We start from the raw sequence: 26,536 nt of genomic DNA, 5'->3' as shown, positions 1-26,536 counted from the left end.
TTTGTGTTAATTTTTCCATTTGTCTTACTGAAGTTATTATTAATTTTGAGGGATATTTTTTAAATGGATAATAGTCATACCCTATTGCAATAAGAACTGTGGAAGTAGGTTGCGCACAGATTGTAATCCTTTGATTTCATTGGGAGATGGATATAAATGAGAAGAAATTTGATATGATGCTTCTCATACTTATTATTATATACTCTGTGGGATGTTACAAGGATATTAGAAATAAAATATCCCCCACGTTGGCTTAAAACAAGTTTTATTTCTGTGTTCATAAATTCTAACTGAATAGATCCAGTACATTTATATTGTGTCTACATATATCAGATTTTGTTAAGTACTTTCAATTAGCTAAGACCTCGTTGATAAATTATATTTTGAAACATTGAAAATCAGAACTGCATTTGTCAATATCAACTAGTGTTATCATCATGACATTTTTCAAATTGTAAAATCTCAGTAGCCAGAATGTTTTCATTTAGCTCTACCAAGGGGTCCTCACCCTATGATTTATTATGATAGAACAGGGTGACCGTGGTGGTTGTTTAATGTGTGTGCGTTAACAGCTCGAAAAATCACTAACAGTATTGTTACTCACTTAAGGACAGAGCTTGCTAGCAAAGCAAGCATTTTATTTTGGAAGTGCGTGTTCTGCTTCTGAGATGGTACCAAGTAAACCACTTTTATTCTGAAAGTACTTTCTGACAAAGACCTACCTAAAGGCTGAAATTAATCCACCCATCTTTCATAGATGGAAAAATGAGCAAGAGAGCAGATAAAGCTTGGCTCACTGAGCAGACAAAAACTAAGTGAAGAGCGAGGGAGAAGGAACAGAGTACTTTCCCTAGAAGGACATGTCTTTTTCCACAGACGTTTATTTCATTTGGTTGGACTTTTATTCTGTCCACGGTGACAAATGTTTTCTCCCGTAATGGCCCTCTACTGTGGGTTTTTTTTTTTAACTTTCTCTTACTTCTACTGAGAAATCAAAGTAGATTTCACTGCAGTGCTGGACTAGATTCCAGTTTTCCCACTGCACCCTTCATTGCTGGGCCCCATGATTGATTCACTTTGAAGGGTGAGGCATGTGGTACCTACTGGGGGAGAAGACAGATGGGAGGTTGTGTCTCCATCTTTAACTCTCCAGTCTGTCAGCTTGGTAGGATGTTATGGTGTGCAGAGATGTAACAAGTGTCTGACGGAAAAAGAGGTGCTGGAAAGGACTTGAGAAGTTACCTAAATGTTCTTCCCGAGTCTGCAAATAAGATCCCACTTGAACTGTCTGAAACCAATGAGAAACTATTTGTTTTCAGACCTGCATACCTAGGTATCCACTTTCCTTTTGAATCCTAATATAGATTCTCCTTTCTTAGAAACCTCATTGTCTAGAAAGCCTAAGTGTTTCCCGACCTCCTCGCATGGCACTTTATTTCTTCTGTTACGGAGACAGAATGTATTGGTCATCATAGACTTAAGTCTCAAGTCATCCTTTTTCTCTTCAGGAGAGAGAAATCCATTTTTTTGAACCTTTTCCTATGAAATTATACAGTCCACAAATTTGTTTATCCCCACAGTTTTGTTCTGAGTCTCTTAAGTTCTCTACATTCCACTTAGGTTTGAGAATACAGACAGGTTGCAGGAACATGAAAAATCATCTATTGCTGTTTCTCAGTGGGGCCACTATTGACATTTTCAGGGGGACACTTCTTTGTGATGCAAGATCAGCCCATGGATTTTATCAATAGAAAGGTTAGTAGCCCTGCCTTCAAGGAACTAAAGACCAGCAGCACCCCGCCACCCCGTCCCCAGTTGACGTGATAACCAAATTCAAACCTCCTTTGCCTGTCCCTGCAGAGGAGGACCCAGATCGCCCAGACCAGAGAGTTGCCGGTGAGAGTTGAGCATGCTGAAATGGGCAGAGTTGAGGAAATGGTGGGGCCGGGCCTGGACCCCAGTTTTTAACTCTGGGTGCCATTCTCTTCCCCCCCATCATTCTTCAATTCTGGGTCTACACTGGCTTTTCAGCTGTCTAGAAACACACCAACGTGCATATATGGATACTCTTCTGGAGAACCAGAATTTCTGGTTTGGTGTTTAGGGGAGATCACTGTTGTCTGATAGGGGAACATGGATATGGGGAAGATAACATCAGAACTCAGTGCAGGAAAACAGGAGAGAGTGGACAGCTCTGGGGACTTACAGCAAAGACAGGGCTCGGACCCCAGAGGAAATAGTGGGGCTGGTGTTGCAAAGGTATCATCAGCTCAGTCACTGAGAGAGGAAGGGGTAGAGCATCTGAAATCCAAGGGGAGACTAGAACAGGTCAGTAGCAAAGGAGTATTTTTTTCACTTGCTTTGTGTCATGCACCCCAGTGTCAGCTCTCTGCTCCGTCACAGGCTTCCTCGGTAGTTCAGGGATCAGTTTGCGGGTAGCTCAAAGGGCCCTTCACTGCAGCTGAAACTCTCTCTCCCATCAGCCCTGCTATCCCTCACCCACCCTCCATCCACATTTCTGCCTTGTCCCTCACTTATCTTTTGGCAGCTCTCCCCATTCCTGCCCTCCATTCTTCATGTCTGCAGAGAATGAGGAAATGACTTGATGCCTTTTATTTCTCTGGATTCTTCCCAAATCTCAAGTAAGGCTATCCATTAAAAGGAAAGGACATAGAAACAATGAACTTCAGGAAATTTCTCCCACAAAAGCTTTGTTAAGGGGTGTGATCTCTTGAGACATTTACTGTAATACAGGCACAACCTTTCCATAGAAAAACAAATTCTCATTCACTGCTATTTTCTTTGGACTTGACATAAGGAATCATTGAATTCCTTAGTACAGAGGTTACTTAATAAGAAAATGAGAAGAATTCATGATTTAAAGACACAGTTACAAGTAGGGGTATCTTGGTTGTTACAGTGGATTACACTTACTCTCCGCCTTAGCTTGCACGAAATACACACAGCAAGTACAGAGTTGCACGTGGGAACTGAACTAAAGGACTCTTTTTCTTTGCTCTCTAGTAAAATGAAGAATCATACATGATAAAATTTATCATCTATAAATAGACCACGTTTATGGAGATAGAAATAACATCAAAGGCCTCCCTTACCTTGTGTTGTTTAATTATTTAAAGCTTTATAACTGAGTTCCTGAGCCCAATTTTTCAAACATGGTGACTTTCCTGTCCTCTCTTCTTTGGTGCACAGGACACCAAGTTATATGTGACTTCTCAGAGTTTCTCATTTTCTGAAGTGCTCTACTAGTTCTATAAACAAGGAAGAATAAATATTAGATTTATGAGACCATGTTCCTCTAGCAGTTGAAAAATAGCATACAATAAAAAATACAAGCATGTAATGTTGAAAATTATAGGCCAATATGCTCTCTTATTGTGGGTATATATCTAATCCTCATGCAGAGGATTACGTTTTCAGAGTTTCAGTACATTCAGAGTTACAGAGACTATGTTTACAGAAAAATGTGGGCTGTGTAATACCACTTGTGTCTGTGATGTATTTTCACCCCTCATGTTTAACAGTATATCTCAAGTGAGTCTTGCCTCACTAGTGAAATGTTTCAGACTTATTTACCACTCGGATTTAAAAACAAACAAAACTCTCCGGATCTTGCTATTAATTCTAAAAATTACATATGATCCGAAGTTAAGATGTTTGTGGCTTCCTTTCTAATTACATTAGAAAATGTCTGATGGCAATTTTGAATCAAGAGGAAGTATTGTGAGGAGTTTAAAAATAAAAAGTCAATTGTGGTCTTGCACAGCTAGTCAGTACTTTATGTGTGTAAATTGTTACTTCAAAATCCAGACTCTATTTACACATTTTTAGCAGCAATGAAAATGTAGCATCCATTGACTGTGCCCCTAAAGCTTCACATTCACACCCCGTAAGGAAGAAAAAGAGTAACCTACATGGATAGTGTATGAGTTGAAACACTCTTTTAAAACTAGAGGATTCAATATAATTATGTTCAGGTAATTCACTTCCTTCTAGAAATGACCATCCATTTGCCAAAAGTGCCAATGATTCATCATATCAAGGACAGTTTCTTCTACATTAACTCTCCATTGTTCCTCTTGCTAAAGATGGAAAATAATCAGCCTTGTATATTCTGGGCTCAAAAATAAGAAAATTGGACTTACTGGACTAGCTCCTTCTAATTGCCTAAATTTCTACAGCATTCTTCTTTTAAACAACAAAATTTAAAAACATATTAAATTTTATTATGAAGTAGTTTAAGCCTACAGAAAATAATAGATGTATGTACCTACTGCCATATTTTATTTTAAGATTTTCATTTTTGATGACATTTATTGTTTTCTTTCTAATTTTACAAGCAAAACATGCATGTTCATTGCAGACAAATAGAAATACATAAAAACATAAAGGAAAAATTAGAAATCACCCATAACACCCCCCTGAGAGAACCTTCATTATTAGCATTTTTATGCATTTCCTCCCAGTGTTTACACATTTTTAAAAATTGAAGTATAATTGACCTACATCACTATGTTAGTTCCAGGTACACAATATAGTGATTCAGTATTTCTGTACGTTACAAAATGATCACTATAATATGTCTGGTTATCATCTGTCACCATACAAAGATATCACAGTGTAGCTATCTGTATCCCCCATGCTTTACATTTCATCCCTGTGACTCATTTTTGTTTTTGTAACTGGAATTTTGTACCTCTTAATCTCCCTCAACTATTGCACTCATCCCCCAATCCCCCTCCTCTCTGGTAACCACCTCTTTGTTACATTCTGTATCTGTGAGTCTGTTCTTTTATGTTCGTTCATTTGTTTTGGTTTTTAGATTCCACATATACGTGAAACCATACAGCATTTGTCTTTCTCTGTCTGACTTATTTCACTTAGCATAATACCCTCTAGGTCCATCCATGTTGTCACAAATGGCAAGATTTCATTCTTTTTTGTGACTTGAGTTGTATACCACATCTTTATCCATTTACCTATTGATGGACACTTAGGTTGCTTCCATATCTTGCCTGTTGTGAATAGTGCTGCATTGAACATAGGGGTACATATATCTTTTCGAATCACTGTTTTTGTTTTTGTCAGAATAATGCTCAGAGGTGGAATTGCTGGGTAGTATGGTAGTTCTATTTTTAATTTTTTGAGGAGCCTCCATACTATTTTCCATAGTGACTGTACCAATTTACATTTACAATTTACATCACCAACAGTTGACTAGGGTTCCTTTTTCTCCACATCCTCACCAACACTTATTATTTGTTGTCTTTTTGTTAATAATCATTCTCACAGGTGTGAGGTGATATCTCATTGTGATTTTAATTTGCATTTCCCTGATGACTAGTAATGTTGAGCATTTTTTCATGTGTCCATTGCCATCTATATGTCTTCTTTGAAAAACATGTCTGTTCACGTCCTCTGCCTATTTTTCAATCAGTTGTTTCATTTTTTGATGTTGAGTTGTATGAGTTTTATATATTTGGGATATTAACCCCTTACCAGATATATCACTTGCAAATATCTTCTTCCATTCAATAGCTAGCGTTTTTGTTTTGTTGGTAATTTCCTTCACTGTGCAGAAGCTTTTTAGCTTGATGCAGTCCCATTTTTTAACTTTTGCTTTTGTTTCCCTTGCCTAAGGAGACATTTCCAGAAAGATATTGCCAAGGCCAGTGTCAAAGAGTATATTGCCTGTGTTTTCTTCTAGGAGTTTTATGGTGTCAGGCCATTTAAGTTTTTAATAAATTTTGAGTTTATTTTTGTATGTGGTGTGAGAAGGTAGTCTAGTTTGATTCTTTTGCATATAGGCGTCCAGTTTTCCCAACACCATTTATTGAAGAGGCTGTCTTATCCCTATTGTGTATTGTTGTTGCCCCCTTTGTCATTGACTAATTGCCCATATAAGTGTACGTTCATTCCTGGGCTCTCTATTCTATTCCATTTATCTATGTGTATGTTTTTGTGCCAGTACCATACTGTTTTGATGACTGTATCTTTGTAGTATAGCTTGAAATCAGGGAGCCTGATTCCTCCAGCTTTATTGTATGTTTGCTTTTACCAATGAGATTTTTCCTTTTATAGTTTTCATATTTCTAGTTGTACTCTTTTCTTTTTTGCTTAGAGAAATTCCTTTAACATCTCTTGTAAAGCTGGTTTAGTGGTCGTGGACTCCTTTAGCTTTTGCTTGTCTGTAAAACTCTTTATCTCTCCATCAAATCTGAATTATAGCCTTGCTCAGTAAAGTATTATTAGTTGTGGGTTTTTCCCTTCATCACTTTGAAAATATTGTGCCACTCTCTTCTGACCTGAAGAATTTCTGTTGAAATGTCAGCTGATAGCCTTTGTGAGTTCCCTCGTATGTAACTAGTTGCTTTTATCTTGTTGCTTTTAATATTCTCTCTTTATCTGTAATTTTTGCCATTTTAATTCTAATATATCTTGGTGTGGACCTCTTTGGGTTTATCTTGTTTGGTATTCTCTGAGCTTCCTAGACTTGGATATCTGTTTCCTTTCCCAGGTTAGGAAAATTTTCAGATATTATGTCTCCAAATAAGTTCTCTACTCCTTTCTTTCTCTCTTCTCTTTTTGGGACCCCTATAATGAGAATGTTAGTACATTTGATGTTGTCCCAGAGGTCTCTTAACATATCCTCATTTTTTTTTAAATCCTTTTCTCTTTTTCTGTTCAACTTGAGTGATCTCCACTACTCTGTCTTCCAGTTTGCTGATCCTTTCCTCTGTATCATGTAATCTAATGTTGATTGCTTCTTTTTTATTGCAGTCATTGTATTCTTTAGCTCTGTTTGTCTCTTCTTTATATTTTCTAAGTCTTTCTTAAACTTTTCACTATGTTCATCCATTCTTCTCCCAAGTTCATCAAACATCTTGAATTCTTTATTGGGTAGATTGCTTATCTCCACTTCACTTAGCCCTTCTTAGATTTTACCTTGTTCCTTCATTTTGAAAATATTCCTCTGTTGTCTTATTTTGCCTGATTATTTGCTTTTATTTCTATATATTAGGTAGGTCAGTTACATTTCCCAATCTAGGAAATTTGCCCTTACGTAGGAGACATCAATGGGTCCGAGCTGCACACTCCCTTCTGTTCACCCTAGCTATATGATCTAGGTATTCCTCCCCCTATGTAGGCTGCATGGACCCTTCTGTTGTGGTGGGGCTGATTACTGTGTGCTGATGTGACTGGTCTCCAGCCTGGTTGGTTGCCAGGCCCTGCCTAGTACAGAGGCTGCTGCCAACTGGTGGGCGGTGGTGGGCCTGTGTCCCAGTTAGCTGCCTGCATGACCCAGTAGGTCCTGGACCCGGTGCTAGCCTGACTGTGGGTGGGGCTGTGTCCCTGCAAGGCTGGCTGCTTGGCCTGGGACATCCCAGGACTAATGCTGAAAAGTTGGCGAGTGGGGCCAGGTCCAGGCACTAATAAACTAGAGGGAGGACTCCAAAATGGTGCCTGCCAGCACTAGTGTTCTCATGGTAGAATAAGCTCCTAAAAATGGCTGCCACCAGTGTCTCTGTCACCAGGGTAAGTCCCAGTTGCCTCTTGCCTGTCTGGGAGGCTCTCCAAGATCAGCAAGTGCGTCTGACTCAGACTCCTTCCAAATTATTGCTTCTGCGCTGGGTTTCTGCATATGTGCAACTTTGCATGTGCCCTTTAAGAGCAGAGTCTCTGTTTTCTGTAGCCTTCCGGTTTTCCTGAATGCAAGCTCTGCTGGCCTTCAAAGCCAGAAATACTGTGGGCTCATCTTCCTGGTGCAAGACCCCCAGGCTTCAGAGACCAGTGTGGGGCTCAGACTCCTTGCTTCTTGGGGGAAATCTATGCAATTGTGATTATACTCCTATTTGTGGGCCACCTACCTAGAGATGTGGGTCTTGACTATACGGCATCTCCGCCCCTCCTACTGATCTTGTTGTGGCTCCTCCTTTATCTACAGTTGTAGAAGATCTTTTCTGCTAGACTTCAGATCATTCTCATTGATAGTTGCTCTGTAAACAGTTGTAATTTTAGTTTGCTATGGGAGGAGGTGAGCTCAGGGTCTTCCTACTCACCACCTTGGCCACCATCTCCACTGCCATATTTTAAAATGTTAATACTTCTAAAGTTGCTTTGGATATCTATTTTTTAAAGTGAAAAAAATTTACCATTCTTTCTATTTATCCATCGCCATAGATACTATAACTTGTATGTCTATATATATGGGATATTATTTTTAAGTTTACAAAGATGAGATCATACTGATTTATACCTTTCAATTTGTTTTTCCTCAACAGTTTTTTTGGGGTTTTTTTTTAGCATTATCTGTTAACATATGGACATTAGACTTATTCGTAGTAGTTAATTGTTTTATGTATCTACCTTCTCATAATGGAACATTCACCAGTCTTTTTTTTTTTTTTTTTCTGGACAACCACCTTCCTACACCCATCTCATCATTCACAGTAGACACGTAGACATGTAGATATGGGTTTAACGTTTGGTAGTGCAGCACCCTCCCTGCCATTGAATAGGCACTTAGGAAACAGTTATTCTTTAACTCTACTAGAAAACCTTTTATTTCCTTCTTGTCAACAAAGTTTTCTATTTTGTTTTGTTATTACCATTAGATGTGCCTCTGTCCCTTTTCCACTGAATTTTCTATGAGCAGTTTCTAATGTGGCTTTATTAATTCCATCTAAATCAAGTATATTTATGTGTAAGCAATGAGAAAAGACCAAAGGAATAGAGCAAAGACAAACAAAGAGAATGAAAGAAGGAAGAAGGGATTACTTCTAATCTTTACCCTCTGAGACTTGATTGGTATTCCTGAGAGATACTTTTTAAAGGACATTTGCACAGTTTCTTATTCTCCATCACCTCAGAGGTCAGCCAGTTTTGGAGGCCTTTCTCTTCCATTTAACCAATCAGATACTTCCTTTTGTCTCTTACTTTCATAATAACATTAGAAAAATGTATATTATTTTTTTAAAGTTTGGTATATTTCAAGATCTATCTCAAGTGTTTTTTTAGATTGTGGTGCCTCAAAAACTGGGAGCTATCAAAAATCCTCAGACAGATATATATTTGTACTTTCTAGTAGATTTTACTGTTGTTTTGTGTTTTGCCTAGCATGTGCTAAATAAATATTTGGTGAATGGTTGAATAAATAAACAAAGAAATAAATATTTGTAGAAGTTACAGTAATAAATATTTGTAGAGGTTACATGGTCATTTGATTTAGAGGTATTTTAGTGTTACTAGTAATCATCTTTCATCTACTAAAACACTTAACCTCAACATTTAGATCTCCTGTGATTGAAAACTAAACATCTAAAAACAAATGAAAGATCAGAGTTAGATGAGAGCACCAATTCCCAAAAGTTATTAAAATTAAAGTCTCTATTTAAGGTTACCAGATTATTTAGGGCTCTAAAACAAGTGTCTACTCCCTTAAAATTTTAAGAGCTGTATGTCTCAGTGTTTAGACTGTTCTCAAATTCTGTTTTGTTATTCTAAGAAATTAAAGTTTTTTAGTCCATTATATTTTTGTACATGACAGTGCGCTGAGCCAGTTGACACCACTATAAAAGTGAAACTTTGAAAAATTGAAGAGTAAAAGCAATTATTTCTAGAACTGACAGAGCCTTTCCTGGGTTCAATTCTTGCTCCTTTTAATTATTTATTCTTTTCAAAGTACTGGAAATTATTAGACTGTAATTGATCTTAGCACTTGTAAAATGTAATTTTCTAAATAAAAAGATTAGTAAGTATTGACAATTTCCTTTTGTTTCCCTTGCAACCAATGCTCTGGTCTTTTCTGAAAGTCAAGTTTATAGGGTTTTTCCCCACCCTTAATCTTTATTTTGGTTGTATTTGATGGAGTTCTACTAAGCTAAGATTTGCACCAAGTTTAGTTTGTAACTGAGTATAAGTCATCAGAAAATAGGATTTCAGCCAGAAATTCTTGCACACATTACCTCTAGCTGTTCTGCCAAGTTTCACAGTACTATTTAGGCCTTCCCATATGTCTAAAATCAGCAGGAAAGTGCTTTTCAATCTTAGCTCACATATGTTTTTAAGTAGAAGTTGTTCTGGTAGTACTGATATCCCCAGTAAGAGATTATTAGTACTATTTTCTAATGGTAAAGGTATGATTTTTATCAGTATCTGTCATAATGATAGCTCTGCGGATGGCTCTGGGTTCTCACTTGGCATATTTGTTGATAAGAGGGCTAGAGGAGGGAGACCTTCAAGATGGCGGAGGAGTAAGATATGGAGATCACCTTCCTCCCCACAAATACATCAGAAATACATCTACATGTGGAACAACTCCTACAGATCACCTACTGAACGCTGGTAGAAGACCTCAGACTTCCCAAAAGGCAAGAAACTCCCCACATCCCTGGCCATGTGGCTGACAGGGTCTGGGTGCTCCAACCACATGTCAGGCCTGTGCCTCTGAGGTGGGAGAGCCGAGTTCAGAACATTGGTCCACGAGAGACCTCCCAGCTCCACATAATATCAAATGGCGAAAGCTCTCCCAGAGCTCTCCATCTCAACGCTAAGACCCAGCTCCACTCAAAGACCAGCAAGCTACAGTGCTGGATACCCTATGCCAAACAACTAGCAAAACAGGAACACAACCACACCCATTAGCAGAGAGGCTGCCTAAAACCATAATAAGGTTACAGGCACCCCAAAACACACCACCAGATGCGGTCCTGCCCACCAGAACACAGGCATCAGTCCCCTCCACCAGGAAGTCTACACAACCCACTGAACCAACCTTAGCCACTGGGGGCAGACGCCAAAAACACTGGGAACTATGAACCTGCAGCCTGTGAAAAGGAGACCTCAAACACAGTAAGTTAAGCAAGATGAGAAGACAGAGAAACACACAGCAGATGAAGGAGCAAGGTAAAACCCATCAGACCAAACAAATGAAGAGGAAATAGGCAGTCTACCTGAAAAGGAATTCAGAATAATGATAGTAAAGATCATCCAAAATCTTAGAAATAGAAAGGAGAAAAAATACAAGAAACGTTTAACAAGGACCTAGAAGAACTAAATAGCAAACAAACAATGATGAACAACACAATAAATGAAATTAAAAATTCTCTAGAAGGAATCAATAGCAGAATAACTGAGGCAGAAGAACGGATAGATGACCTGGAAGATAAAATAGTGGAAATAACTACCGCAGAGCAGAATGAAGAAAAAAGAATGAAAAGAATTCAGGACAGTCTCAGAGACCTCTGGGACAACATTAAACGCACCAACATTCGAATTATAGGGGTCCCAGAAGAAGAAGAGAAGAAGAAAGGGACTGAGAAAATATTTGAAAAGATTATAGTTGAAAACTTCCCTACTATGGGAAAGGAAATAGTCAGTCAAGTCCAGGAAGTGCAGAGAGTCCCATACAGGATAAATCAAAGGAGAAACACACCAAAACACATATTAATCAAACTATCAAAAATTAAATACAAAGAAAAAATACTAAAAGGAGCAAGGGAAAAATAACAAATAACACACAAGGGAATCCCCATAAGGTTAACAGCTGATCTTCCAGCAGGAAATCTGCAAGCCAGAAGGGACTAGCAGGACATATTTAAAGTGATGAAAGGGAAAAACCTACAACCAAGATTACTCTACCCAGCAACAGTCTCATTCAGATTCAATGGAGAAATTAAAACCTTTACAGATAAGCAGAAGCTAAGAGAATTCAGTACCACCCAACCAGCTTTACAACAAATGCTAAAAGAACTTCTCTAGGCAGGAAACACAAGAGAAGGAAAAGACGTAAAATAACAAACCCAAAACAGTTAAGAAAATTGTAATAGGAACATACATATCGATAATTACCTTAAATGTAAATGGATAAATGCTCCAACCAAGACATAGACTGGCTGAATGGATACAAAAACAAGACCCGTATATATGCTATCTACAAGAGACCCACATCAGACCTAGGGACACATGCAGACTGAAAGTGAGGGGATGGAAAAAGATATTCCATGCAAATGGAAATTAAAAGAAAGCTGGAGTAGCAATGCTAATATCAGACATAATAGACTTTAAAATAAAGACTATTACAAGAGACAAGGAAGGCCACTACATAATGATCAAGGGATCAATCCAAGAAGAAGATATAACAATTGTAAATATTTATGCAGCCAACATAGGAGCACCTCAATACATAAGGCAAATGCTAACAGCCATAAAAGGGGAAATTGACAGTAAGACTATAATAGTAGGGGACTTTAACACCCCACTTTCACCAATGGACAGATCTTCAAAATGAAAATAAATAAGGAAACACAAGCTTTAAATGATACATTAAGCAAGATGGACTTAATTGATATTTATAGGACATTCCATCCAAAAACAGCAGATTACACTTTCTTCTCAAGTACTCAAGGAACATTCTCTAGGATAGATCATATATTAGGTCACAAATCAAGCGTTGGCAAACGTAAGAAAACTGAAATCGTATCAAGCATCTTTTCCTACCACAACGCTATGAGACTAGATATCAATTACAGGAAAAAATCTGTAAAAAATACAAACACATGGAGGCTAAACAATACACTACTAAATAACCAAGAGGTCACTGAGGAAATCAAAGAGGAAATTAAAAAATACCTAGAAATAAATGACAGTGGAAACATGATGACCAAAAACCTATGGGATACAGCAAAAGCAGTTCTAAGAGGGAAGTTTATAGCAATACAATCCTACCTCAGGAAACAAGAAACATCTCAAATAAATAACCTAACCTAACACCTAAAGCAATTAGAGAAAGAAGAACAAAAAAACCCCAAAGTTAGCAGAAGGAAAGAAATCATAAAGATCAGATAAGAAATAAATGAAAAAGAAATGAAGGAAACAATAGCAAAGATCAATAAAACTAAAAGCTGGTTCTTTGAGAAGATAAACAAAATTGATAAACCGTTAGCCAGACTCATCAGGAAGAAAAGGGAGAAGACTCAAATAAATAGAATTAGAAATGAAAAAGGAGAGGTAAAAACTGACACTGCAGAAATACAAAGGATCATGAAAGATTACTACAAGCAACTATATGCCAATAAAATGGACAACCTGGAAGAAATGGACAAATTCATAGAAAAGCACAACCTTCCGAGAGTGAACCAGGAAGAAATAGAAAATGTAAACAGACCAATCACAGGCACTGAAATTGAGACTGTGATTAAAAATCTTCCAACAAACAAAAGCCCAGGACCAGATGGCTTCACAGGCGAATTCTACCAAACATTTAGAGAAAAGCTAACACCTATCCTTCTCAAACTCTTCCAAAATATAGCAGAGGGAGGCACACTCCCAAACTCATTCTAAGTGGCCACCATCACCCCGATACCAAAACCAGACAAAGATGTCACAAAGAAAGAAAACTACAGGCCAATATCACTGATGAACATAGATGCAAAAATCCTCTACAGAGTACTAACAAACAGAATCCAACAACACATTAAAAGGATCATACACCATGATCAAGTGGGGTTTATCCCAGGAATGCAAGGATTCCTCAATATGCGCAAATCAATCAGTAGCATAAGCCATATCAAGAAACTGAAGGAGAAAAACCTTATGATCATCTCAATAGATGCAGAAATAGCTTTCAACAAAATTCAACACCGATTTATGATAAAAACCCTCCAGCAAGTAGGCAAAGAGGGAACTTAACATAATAAAGGCCATATATGACAAACATCGTTCTCAATGGTGAAAAGCTGAAAGCATTTCCTCTAAGATCAGGAACAAGGCAAGCTTGCCCTCTCTCACCACTATTATTCAGCATAGTTTTTGCAGTTTTAGCCACAGCAATAAGAGAAGGAAAAGAAATGAAAGGAATCCAAATCAGAAAAGAAGAAGTAAAGCTGTCACTGTTTGCAGATGACATGATACTATACATAGAGAATCCTAAAGATGCTACCAGAAAACTACTAGAGCTAATCAATGAATCTGGTAAAGTAGCAGGATACAAAATTAATGCACAGAAATCTCTTGCAATCCTATACACTAATGATGAAAAATCTGAAGGAGAAATTAAGGAAACGCTCCCATTTACCACTGCAACAAAATGAATAAAATACCTAGGAATAAACCTACCTAAGGAGACAGAAGACCTCTATGCAGAAAACTATAAGACACTGATGAAAGAAATTAAAGATGATACAAATAGATGGAGAGCTATACCATGTTCTTGGATTGGAAGAATCAATATTGTGAAAATGACTATACTACCCAAAGCAATCTACAGATTCAATACAATCCCTGTCGAACTACCAATGGCATTTTTCACAGAACTAGAACAAAAAATTTCACAATTTGTATGGAAACACAAAAGACCCCGAATAGCCAAAGCAATCTTGAGAAAGAAAAATGGAGCTGGAGGAATCAGGCTCCCAGAGTTCAGACTATACTACAAAGCTACAGTAATCAATACAGTATGATACTGGCACAAAAACAGAAATATGGATCAATGGAACAGGATAGAAAGCCCAGAGATAAACCCACACACATATGGTTGCCTTATTTTTGATAAAGGAGGCAAGCATATACAATGGAGACAAGACAGCCTCTTCAATAAGTGGTGCTGGGAAAACTGGACATGTAAAAGAATGAAATTAGAACACTCCCTAACACCATACACAAAAATAAACTCAAAAGGGATTAAAGACCTAAATGTAAGGCCAGACACTATTAAACTCTTAGAGGAAAACATAGGAAGAACACTCTTTGACATAAATCACAGCAAGATCCTTTTTGACCCATCTCCTAGAGAAATGGAAATAAAAACAAAATTAACAAATGGGACCTAATGAAGCTTCAAAGCATTTGCACAGCAAAGGAAAATATAAACAAGATGAAAAGACAACCCTCAGAATGGGAGAAAATATTTGCAAATGAAGCAACTGACAAAGGATTAATCTCCAAAATTTACAAGCAGCTCATGCAGCTCAATATCAAAAAAGCAAACAATGCAATCCAAAAATGGGCAGAAGACCTAAATAGACATTTCTCCAAAGAAGATGTGCAGATTGCCAGCAAACACCTGAAAGGATGCTCAACATCACTGATCATTAGAGAAATGCAAATCAAAACTACAATGAGGTATCACCTCACACCAGTCAGAATGGCCATGACCAAAAAATCTACAAACAGTAAATGCTGGAGAGGGTGTGGAGAAAAGGGAACACTCTTGCACTGTTGGTGGGAATGTAAATTGATACAGCCATCATGGAGAACAGTATGGAGGTTCCGTAAAAAACTAAAATTAGAACTACCATACGACCCAGCAATCCCACTACTGGGCATATACCCTGAGAAAACCATAATTCAAAAAGAGTCATGTACCACAGTGTTCACTGCAGCTCTATTTATAATAACCAGGACTTGGAAGTAACCTAAGTGTCCATCGACAGATGAGTGGATAAAGAAGATGTGGCACATATATACAATGGAATATTACTCAGACATAAAAAGAAACGAAATTGATTTATTTGTAGTGAGGTGGATGGACCTAGAGTCTGTCATACAGAGTGAAATAAGTCAGAAAGAGAAAAACAAATACCATATGCTAACACATATATATGGAATCTAAAAAAACAAATGGTTCTGAAGAACCTAGGGGCAGGACAGTAATAAAGACGCAGACATAGAGAATGGACTTGAGGACATGGGGAGGGGGAAGGGTAAGCTGGGACGAAGTGAGAGAGTGGCAAGGACATATATACACTACCAAATGTAAAATAGATAGCTAGTGGGAAGCAGCCTCATAGCACAGGGAGATCAGCTTGGTGCTTTGTGTCCACCTAGAGGGGTGGGATACAGAGGGTGGGAGGGAGACGCAAGAGGGAGGAGATATGTGCATATATGTATACGTATAGCTGATTCACTTTGTTATGTAGCAGAAACTAACAGATCATTGTAAAGCAATTATACTCCAATAAAGATGTTTAATTAATTAATTAATTAAATTTAATTTAAAAAGAAGAGTGCTAGAATTCCCACAAACTGCACACTCTTAATTTCTGGTGGATTTCACTTTAGAAAATCAAAATGCTGCTCTGTTAATCTGTCTGCCTACAGGATGTGGCATCGGAACTCAGCTCAAATTATCACCAGATCTGCAGCCTTCCTTTCCTCCCTCTCCTTTCCTGTGGAGGCCCGTTCTCTCAGGAGTTGGGGTGGAGCCCCTGGGTTCTGATACCTTCCAAGAAGTTGAAGCTGCAGAGGAGAAAGAGGACATGTGTCCAGTAATAGGCCTACTGTCATCCTTCTGCATTTTCTTTCCCTTGTCTTTTATATCAGGATTCCTAGCACTTAAAAAAATAAAAAGAAAGAAAGATTTAGACACCAGTGCTTGGCAGAAGATTGGTCATGGTGTTGGATTATAAGTTTTTCAAATACAGTTTGAAAGTATCTGTTAAAATTTGAAACGCAACGGAGAAGAATGAAAAAAATTTGGTTTTTAATTCAGATTAGAGGATCAGCAAATTCATAATGAGTAAATTGAAACCTGCATTTGGATTCCTTAATGTAGAAACAGCTATGGAAAATTTAAAGATAAGCAATGCATTATTCCCAAAAGCATTGAAGACAAAATTAGGTTAACAGGTCTAGGCAGAAAACAAAGCTAATAAGTGTTAGGAACTTAGAAAAACTGTAAATTTCAAGCGTGCTCCTAATACTTGAAGCATAGATGTAAGTAATTAAGGGCAAAGAATCTGAAGGATGCTTGTGAAAGAGACAAAATGAATATAGGGAAGCCTCCCTAATTTAGGTGAACTAGAGAGAGCATACTTGTTGGAATTATGTGATGTTTCATTTCAAGACAGTTATACACTCTCCAGTAAATACAGTGGTATAAGCTTGTGGCTAATCAAAATGACAACAACAACAACAAAAACGCTCTCTGTCTTGCTTTACGAATCCCTAATTTCTCCCTAATAATTTTACTCTAAGATGATCTACATGGGGAGAGATTACAAAAGTTTGGCCTTTGATCATCCTAAGCAACTTGTATTGATTTAGAAAACAGTGGATTCACCTAAAGTCAGTGGGCAACTTTATTTGAATATAGGTCTCCTAATATACTTCTGTGACAAATTCATTACTATTTAAATTGAAAGGATTTTTTAAGATCACAGGTGTATCGGTGCTGAAACCCAGAAAGATGATTTCCAAGTGACTGAATATTTTCATTGACATAAAACATTTTATTTTCTCTTAACAGTAAGGTTAAAGGGGAAGAAGAATAGACATTAAAGTTCAGGGCACCTGACTCACAGCTTGTGTCTCCACTGAAGAAAGAGGTCATAGAGTCCGGACATCCCCAGCCTGGGAGAGATAAGTGGGAGGAGAAGATAAGGGCTAGGAGAGGTGATTGCCGACTGGCTTTCTCTTCCCTGTTATCCCAGAATTTGGCATGCAGTCAGTGTTTCTTTAATTTTATGTTCCGCTTCTATTGATAGCACAGGGTTTGTGTGTTGTGTACTGGAGGGAGGAGAGGGAGTTCCTTTCATAATAGCCACAAGGGAATGACATCTTTTTATGAGAAAGACATTTTTCTCAATTCTTTCCTGAAAATATGGACAACATTTGAATAAATACTATAGGCGAAAGTTTTCCAGATAAAATGTCTAAGACCATTTCCATTCATTTGAAAATTTGCACACACACAAAGGACTGCTATTTACTGAACAATGCCATCACTGTTAGAAATTCCATCCTAAATTTTAGCAGAGAACGTATAATCCCAAAATAAAGACAAGTTAAGGGAACAGAATGTACTTTTCCTTTCATTTAAAAGAATTTGTGATTGTTGTTGTTTTAAAATTCTGGGTAAAAATCCATCAATCACAGTTTCTTAGGATTATCACAAGTATACATATTTGAAAACCCTAAGGAGAGCAGTCATAATAGAATGAGACAGTTTTCAACATTCTAGAGCTCAGTTTTCTCCTCAGAAATATTGCTAAATTGAAAGTAAAAGATACCACATTAAGAAATTCCACTTGCATTTAAAATATTGATAAAAATGATAATGCAAGCACTATAGGAAATATAATTTATAAAAATGTATTTCTACTTACGCATTTCTCAGCAAAGTAAAACATAACCCACGTAACACACTCTGCCACCTCTTTTCCTGTCTGCGAATTCCTGTCGTTTGTGAAAATATGTGGCTGCTTAACCTATCGATGGAAAATGTTAAAATTGTGTTTTTAAAATGAATATTAAAGAAGGAGGCGGCAGGTGTAAATGGTACTAACCTCTCATTATACTGCACTTAGAACTTCTTCTTTCTAACATTACCTCACCCTTCATTTTGCTGAGGTCCTGGAGGGCATGCAGAACTCTGCCCATAGTAGGCTGTGATTTAAATGTTTGCTAAACAAATAAATAAGAAAATTAATTAAAGGTGGCCTACAAAGGTGAATTTCCAAAAACCCCATAATTTCAGTGGGCTAAATACCAGATGGTAAGGGTACTGGAGGCATAACGTTACATGTTCTCATTTTACTTTTCCTCTCCAAAGCCCCACTCTATTTATTGCTGTGGCATCTGGCAGGCTTTCTTTTCTGGGCCCAGCATGCTGCACGCCATGTGTTAGCATTTTCCTGGAATGAAAGTCAAGGAAATACCATTTCTAAAAATATGCTTTATGGGTGTTTTAAAATACAATATTTCCTTTCTACTAGCTCATTTGCTTAGGGGTCCTGATAAATGACATTCATGCACAGAAAACAAAAAATCACAGTGAATCTGATTTTATCTATGCAACAAACATCACAATTGCCTTAACAAAGGCAATTGCAAGGAGTGCCCTCCTTTTCTGTTTCTGAGGCATTTTATTTTTGTGGATTTATGGCCACAGGTGCTCCGTGCTCACTAAAAATAGTAGCCAAACATTTACTCAGTGCTTGTTGTTCTTTACGTATATTAGCAAGTATAGTCCTTTAAGGATCCTGTATAAAAGGTATTATTTATCATTTTCGTTTTACAAATAAGGAAATTTAGACATAGACTCTTTATTTAAAAACTTTGCGAAGTTCACATGGCTAGTAACTTATGAGTTGGGATTGCTTTCTTTTTTTTTTCTTTTAACTTTTTCCTTTAATTTATTATTTATTGTGAAAGACTCGGTTTTTCAGGTTTCTTTTTTTTTTGCAAGATTTTATTATGGAAATGTTTAACCACACAGAAAAGTTGAAAGCAATTGGCAGTGAACACTCATATGCTTACCTCTATGCATCCCTGTTTTCATCCACGAATCCACTGTATTTTTGGAAACATTTCTAAGTAAACTGTAGACATCACTACAATTCCCCCAAATACTTTGGTATATGTACCATTACTAGAATTCAAAGTTTATGATTTTTTTATATGATTCTTATTTTTTAAGTAAAATTGTTAGGTAAAATTTACATATTTACATAAAATGCACAGATCTTAAGTGTACATTTCTGTGAGTTCCAACAGAGATATACACCTGTGCTACCCAAGTGTCTATCAACCCCAGAAAATTCCCTCATACACCTTCCCAGCACATCCCCATCCCCACCGCTAGAGTAAATCAATTCTAGTTCTAGAACTCCGTATAAGTAGACTCATATACTACATACTCTTTCGTGTCAGGTTTCTTTTACATAGTATGTTTTTGAGATTAATCTATTCTTGAGTCTATCAGTAACTCATTTCTATCTCTTGCTGAGTGATATTTGATTGCATGAATATACGACAGTTTGTTAATCCATTCTTCTGTGGATGGACACCTGTGTTCTTTTCAGGCTCTGTTTTGGATAAGTTGCCATGAACATTCTTGAACAAGTCTTTCATGAAGATATGGTTTCATTTCTTTTAGGTCAATATCTAAGAGTGGAATTTTAGTCATAGGTAGGTGTATATTGAGTTTTAGAAGAAATTACCATATCTTTGTACAAAGTAGTTTTACCATTTTACATTCGCATCAACCATATATGATAGTTTTAGTTGTTACACATCTTCAACAGCATTTGGTCTTGTCAGTCTCTTTAATTTTCGCCATTCTGTTCTGGTAAGCTAGAATTGGGTTTGCAGTGATAGTTCATTGTGATCAAATATGCATTTTTCTTGGTGACTAATATGTTGACATCTTCTTCATGTGCTTACTGGCATATCTTCTTTTGTAAAGTGTCCATTGAAGTATTTGCCCATCTTTATATTGGGTTGCTTGTATGTATTTTTATTTTTGAGGTATAAGATATATATTAGTCTCCAGGATTTTATTAGATGTATACATTGCAACTGCTTCCTTCCAATTCCAATGTATTGCTTGTCTATTCATTCTCTTAATGATGTTTTTTGTTGAGCAGAAGTTTTAATTTGGGGGGTGTAATTTATTGGGTTTTTTTTTCCTTTCATAGACACTGGCTTTTGTATCCTAAGATAACTTTATGCTCAAGTCAAAAAAATTCTGTGGTTTCTTTGAAAAGTTATATAGTTTTAGATTTTATGTTTAGATTTATGATCCTTATTGAATTAACTTTTGTATATTATGTTTTGTATATTATTTGTTTATTATCTTCTATGTGGGATGTTTAATTCTTCCAACACTATTTTTGAAAAGCCTTTCCTTTCCTTATTGGAATGCCTTAGTGCTAGTCTCAAAAATCAAGTGACCACGTAAGTGTGCACCTATTTCTGAGCTCTCTATTCTGTTCCATTGATTTTGTTGCTCCTTATGCTAGTACCACACTGTATTGATTACTGTAGCTTTACAGCAAGTCTTCAAGTCAGATGTGTAAGTCCTCCATCTTTGTTCTTTTATAAAATTGGCTTAGATATTCTATTTCTTCTGAAAATTTATGTAGATTTTAGAATTAGCTTACCAGTTTTAAAAATAATCAGTTTAGTCAGATTACAGTTGAGAATATGTTAAATCTGAGGCTCATTTTGGAAAGAATTGACATCAGTATTGAGCCTCTCAATCCATAAATGTACATTCTCTTCATTAATATGTCTCAGCAATATTTTATAGTTTTTAGTGTATAATTCATACATTCCTCTTGGTGCATTTATTACTAAGAATTTTATGTATTTTTAATAATTTAGGTGTAATTTAAATTTTTTATCTTCCAGTTCGTTCCTGCTAATATGTAAAACTATAAGTGTACTTTTATCCTGATACCAAAATCAAACAAAGATACAGACCAATATTTGTTACGTATGTAGACTCAAAAATCTTCAACAAAAAAATTTCTAGCAGATCAAATACAACAACATGTAGAGAGGATTATACACTGTGACCAAGTGGGATTTATCTCAGGAGTGCAAGGTTAGTTCAAAATTCAAAAATTAATGAATGTAAGACTCCATATTCATAGAATAAAAGACAAAAACCATATGATCATCTCAATAGATGCAGGAAGAGCATTTGACAAAATACCTTTTGTTAAAAACACTCAGCGAACTAGGAATATGAAGAAACTTTCTCAATCTGATAAAGAATTATCTATGAAAAACCCCCAGCTAACATCATACTTATTGGTGAAAGACTGAAAGTTTCCCACCTGAGATCAAAAAACACAAGGATGTCTACTCTTGCCACTTTTATTCAGTAATTTACTGGAGGTTCTAACAAGGCAGTTAGGCAAGAAAAATAAATAAAGGGCATCTGGATTGAAAAGGGACAAATAAAACAAACTCTGTTTACAGATGACACAGTCTCATATATAGAAAATCCTAAGGAGTTCACAAAAAAACTGTTGAGCTAATAAATGAGTTCATCGAGCTTGCAGGATAGAAGATCAGTACATAAAAACCAGTTATATTTCTATATGCCAGCAATGAGCAATCTAAAAATGAAATTAAGAAAACAATTTCATTTAAAATAGCATAAAAAATAACAAAATACTTAGGAAAAAATTTAATAAAAGAAGTGTAAGACGTGTACACTGAAAACTACAAAGCATTGTTGAAAGAAATTATGACCTAAATAAATGGAGAGATACCACATGTTCATGTATTCAGCATGTTATTTCTCAATATTATTGTTGTATAGTTTGTTGTCCCTGATCTTCTATTTCTTATTCGTCCCATATTCCTGGCCTTTTTATTTGGTGCCAAGATTTTGCATTTTCCTTTTTGGGCTTAAGACCCTGAAATTCACTTTTACAGCTTATACAACTCTCTTGAAATCCAGAACCACATTTCAGGAGGTCTTTGAAGCGTGTCCACACGGATACTCCATTTTAAATGCCTTATACTCAATTATTTTCTTCCCAAATCCTTTCCTCCCAGTGTATTTTCTGAGATAAAAAGACACCTTTACCCCATTACTTCATCCATATTTATCTCCATCTTCTCTCTCTCACTTTCTACATCCAATCACTTAAGTTCTATTTATGAATCTTCTAAAATATCCCTCAAGTTAATTCCTTCTTCTGTGTTTCCATAGCTGCTGTTTCTTCTCAGGTCTTTAATATCCTCTGTGGAGTACACAGCATGCTTTCTAGCATTTGTCCTTACCTCAGGTCTCAGCCCCCTTCAACCCATTCCTCACTCAGTCAGAATAATGTTTCTAAAAATATAAATATAATTAAGTCACTTTTCTACATTAAATAATTTAAAGATCTTCTCTTACAGTGTTTGTTTTCAAGCTTTTTTCTATTATTTTAAAGTAATAGAATTTTGTTTTCAAAAGAAGTTTCAAATACTAGAGTCAAACAAAGAAGTAAATGGGTGGTGGGAGCCGAGTTTCTCTCTGTCAGGGTCTTTGCAGATAAGCAAGGAGGGAAAGCCAGAATGAACCATTTAGTACTGGGTTGTAGTTGGACATGTTAGTATGAACTCATGTTTAGTGTAATATATATACAGATGGATGGATACAGAAACAATTATAGCTATGTATATATACCTGGGCTTGAATATATACATACATTCCTAACTCTGCTGAGAGGGCCTGGGAGCAGTGATACCCCAGTAGCATCTTAGCACACCCATGCCCAGATACTAGTTTCTAAATATCATCCTCCATTAAAAGGAACTAGGGATCTTTGGAGAAATGGCTGATTCTAGGGCTGGGGCAGTAAAAATACAATATAGGACTGAATTATCTGGTTTGCCCTAAAACAATAAAGTGCTCAAAGAACAAAAGGATGGGGTCATGTCAAAGGAATAGAAGAGCCAACCTAAAATACTTTCCAATGGCAGAAGCTGGAACAATTTGAGCAACAAAATAGATAATACGGTATTTATTGTCCTATAATCTAAAATAGAAAATAAATGTGCATGAGTTCATTCTAATATAAACAAATGATTAAACAAATTAATAATTGGAGTAGAAGGGACAAATCTTCCTTGTAGAAGAATTCCAAATAATGTAGGTAGATATAGCCCCCTCCAGGAAGTAAAGCTTACCCTCATCCTTCAGTGTGGGCTGGAGTGACTAGCTTCCAAATCAGAGAGCTTGTGAAGAGGGAAAATAGTAACTTTACAGTGAAGAAACTCAGTATATACTACCTTAACCGAGCGATCAAAGTTAGCATTGCAAGTGCCAAGTCTTGTCGATGATATATGCCCCCTGATATGATGTGATGGAAAGTGTACCTCACCTCTGTGGCGTTCCTCCCAAAACCCATAACCCTAGTCTACTCACGAGGAAAACATCAGACAAACCCAGAGTGAGTGTGAAATGCCTGGCTAATATTCCCCAAGACTGTCAAGGTCATGAGTAACAAGGAAAAACTGAGAAACTGGCACACATCAAAAGAGACAGAAGAGACATGGTGTCTCGATGCAGTGTGGTGTCTTGGATTGGATCCTGGAACAGAGAAAGTACACAAGTGGAAATACTGGTGAAATACGAACGTAGTCCGGAATTTAGTTAATAGCAAGGTACCAATGTTGGTTTCTCAGTTGTAACAAATGTGCCGTGGTGGTAACATAAAGAGATTAATATCAGGGGAAACTGGGTGAGGTGTTTATGGGAACTCTCTGTATTATCTTTTCAACTTTTGTAAATCTAAAATTTTTCCAAGTTCAAAAGTTATTTAAAAAATTTAGAAGGCCCAGCAGAAGACACACATTGGCAAAGGTACTGTGGTTGAAGCAGAGTTTCGGGGCCCAGAGTCCTGACTGGTCGGCCTCTCCTTCACTCTTTTCACGCCTTCCCAGTCTGTCTCCCTCCCTTCCCGGGACCCGAGGGTTCCCTGGCATGTGTATTGCAAACTACTGCCCCATAGAATAAAATCCCAAGTCCTAGACATGTCTTCTGGGGCCCTGCACATTCTCACCCTTGCCTAGTGTTCACCATCATCTGTTGACTTTCTTGCCTCTTGTGTTTATTTCATTCATTTACTCTGAAGGCGATTTCTTTTCCTCACTCAGACCATGACCTTCTTGTTGATTTTGCACATGCTTCTCTCTCAGCTTGGAAGACTTTTCTTAAGCTTGTTCAGCCACAAAAACTCTTCATTTTGTGCCCTCTTTATATGGTCCTAGAATGCAGCTCAAGAGTCTTCTCTCTGAAGTCTCTAAGAGAAAGGGAGGTGCTCTGAAAAGATTTCTACAATAACATGTAGAAATTGGCTGTGTGCGTGCAACTTTCCTCCAATAGTTGACAAAGTCCTTAAGGATATGTTATTCATCTCTCTCTGCCAAATATCAAGAAGTGCCTAGCACATAGTAGGTATTCAGTAAATGTCGAATGGATGGACGGATGGATGAATAATAGCAAGTTTATTAAAACAAAATTATTTTTGAAGCATTTGTATTTATTTGAATTTAGTTGTTATAAAGTTTCACATTGAACATTTTAATAAGCAAGTTGATCCCAGTTTGCCAGCTTAAAAAGAAAAACACTGAGTTTTCAAGAGTAAATAAGTCTTTTCTTTTAAATTTTTAATTGGAGTATAGTTGCTTTACAATGTTGTGTTAGTTTCTACCATACAGCAAAGTGAATCAGCTATACGTATACATATATCCCCTCTTTTTTGGTTTTCCTCCCCATTTAAGTCACCACAGAGCACTGAGTAGAGTTCCCTGTGCTATACGGTAGGTTCTTATTAGTTACCTATTTTATACAGAGTATCAATAGTGTATATATGTCAATCCCAATCTCCCAATTCATCCCACCCCCTTCCCCCTTGATATCCATACGTTTGTTCTCTACGTCTTTGTCTCTATTTCTGCTTTGTAAATAAGATCATCTATACCAATTTTTTCAGATTCCACATATATGTATTAGTATACAATATTTGTCTTTCTCTTTCTAACTTACTTCAAAAGTAAATAACAGTCAATTCAATCAGTATGTATATACAAAATATTGAGGGTTGTTAGGTTTTATGCCTTTAAATTACAAAAAATCGACATGGTGCTTACTTTACAGTAAATGAAACAGGTACTGTAATGTGCCTTTTCAGGCTGTGGGTGTTGGAAGGAGTTGTCAGTAAAGCTGGCCGCATACATTTGTCTTCATTAGTCATTCCAGGGTGATGCTTTCTCATGCAGGTGGCCCAGCTATTCTCAGGCACTTTAATTTGCCAATTATTATACACATGGCTAAGAACAGATAGTGATTAGTCTCACATTTTGCTCACTGGGCAGCTTAATGTTCTTGTCACCTTACATTGAGTTTTAAATGTGCAAAGCACAAAGAGTGTCAAACGTTTTTCTCAGACTTGGGGGTTGGGTGTGTGTGGGAGGGTCATACCTAGTAACTTGAGTTGCTTCTGGATACAGAAATTGAAGGGCCTGATTGATTAATAAAAGAACAAGATAATATGGCAAAAGTACATCCAGGAAGGTAACATGTGTGTATGTGTGTACATTACCTTTCTCGATATATTTCATCCCTTAGATGTCTCTTTTTCTTTTCTTTCACAGAAGCACCACCTGCTAGTTTATGGAATCTGCATGCTAGCTTGGATGGGTTAGATTACTACCATTTAAGGAAACAAAGAGAGAATGGTAGGATGTTATTTACAAAATAGCACTCAACCTTAATAATTTCCTTCTTTGAATATCCTCAGGCAACACAGGTTACCCAAAACACAGAATGAGATGCATCATAAAATTGACATAATGAATATTCACTACCTTATGTTTTGGACAACTTTGCTCCAGCTTGACTCACTAATGCCTTCTTTTAAAAATTGCAGTAGAAAGGTAGAAAAGCTCCCTTTGGAAAAAACTAAAACCACACTGGCAGTTTTGTCTGCTGTTCTTTTGCCTTATTGCCTGGGAGTGAAGTTGACTCATTTATGGAGACTTAACCCAGTACCATTATTAGAAAAGATTATTTAACATTATAAGAAGGCATGGGAAGATATCAGGCACACAGTATCCCAAACATAAACTTTATTTCCTATCCTCTCGAAGAATTTGTTTGCATATAATGTTGTTCACACCACTGATAACAGAAAGTGTATTTAATAACTACTCAGAATTAATATGCTGTAGTATGCATGGCTGCCTAATTTAATTTATCTCTGATTAAGCCTATTATGTTTGAGATCACTTT

The 26,536-nt window shown here is 36.8% G+C and overlaps 1 protein-coding gene and 1 long non-coding RNA gene across 3 annotated transcripts in view; one reads left to right on the top strand and one right to left on the bottom strand.

Annotated features, from left to right (window-relative positions):
* Positions 1 to 26,536, top strand: part of ENOX1 (ecto-NOX disulfide-thiol exchanger 1) — a 625,875-nt gene that overhangs the window by 315,956 nt on the left and 283,383 nt on the right. The window lies entirely within an intron of this gene.
* LOC309647781 lies at positions 7 to 25,972 on the bottom strand. The gene is made up of 3 exons (XR_014256289.1): positions 17,317 to 25,972; positions 7,887 to 8,015; positions 7 to 3,269 (listed from the first exon to the last, which is right to left on the bottom strand). It is a non-coding gene; the product is annotated as an uncharacterized lncRNA (long non-coding RNA).

Source organism: Balaenoptera physalus (assembly GCF_965194825.1).
Source record: "Balaenoptera physalus genome assembly, chromosome: 18".
NCBI lineage: Eukaryota > Metazoa > Chordata > Mammalia > Artiodactyla > Balaenopteridae > Balaenoptera > Balaenoptera physalus.
The sequence above is the reverse complement of the archived record's forward strand: the minus strand, read 5'-3'. Positions and strand labels throughout refer to the sequence as shown.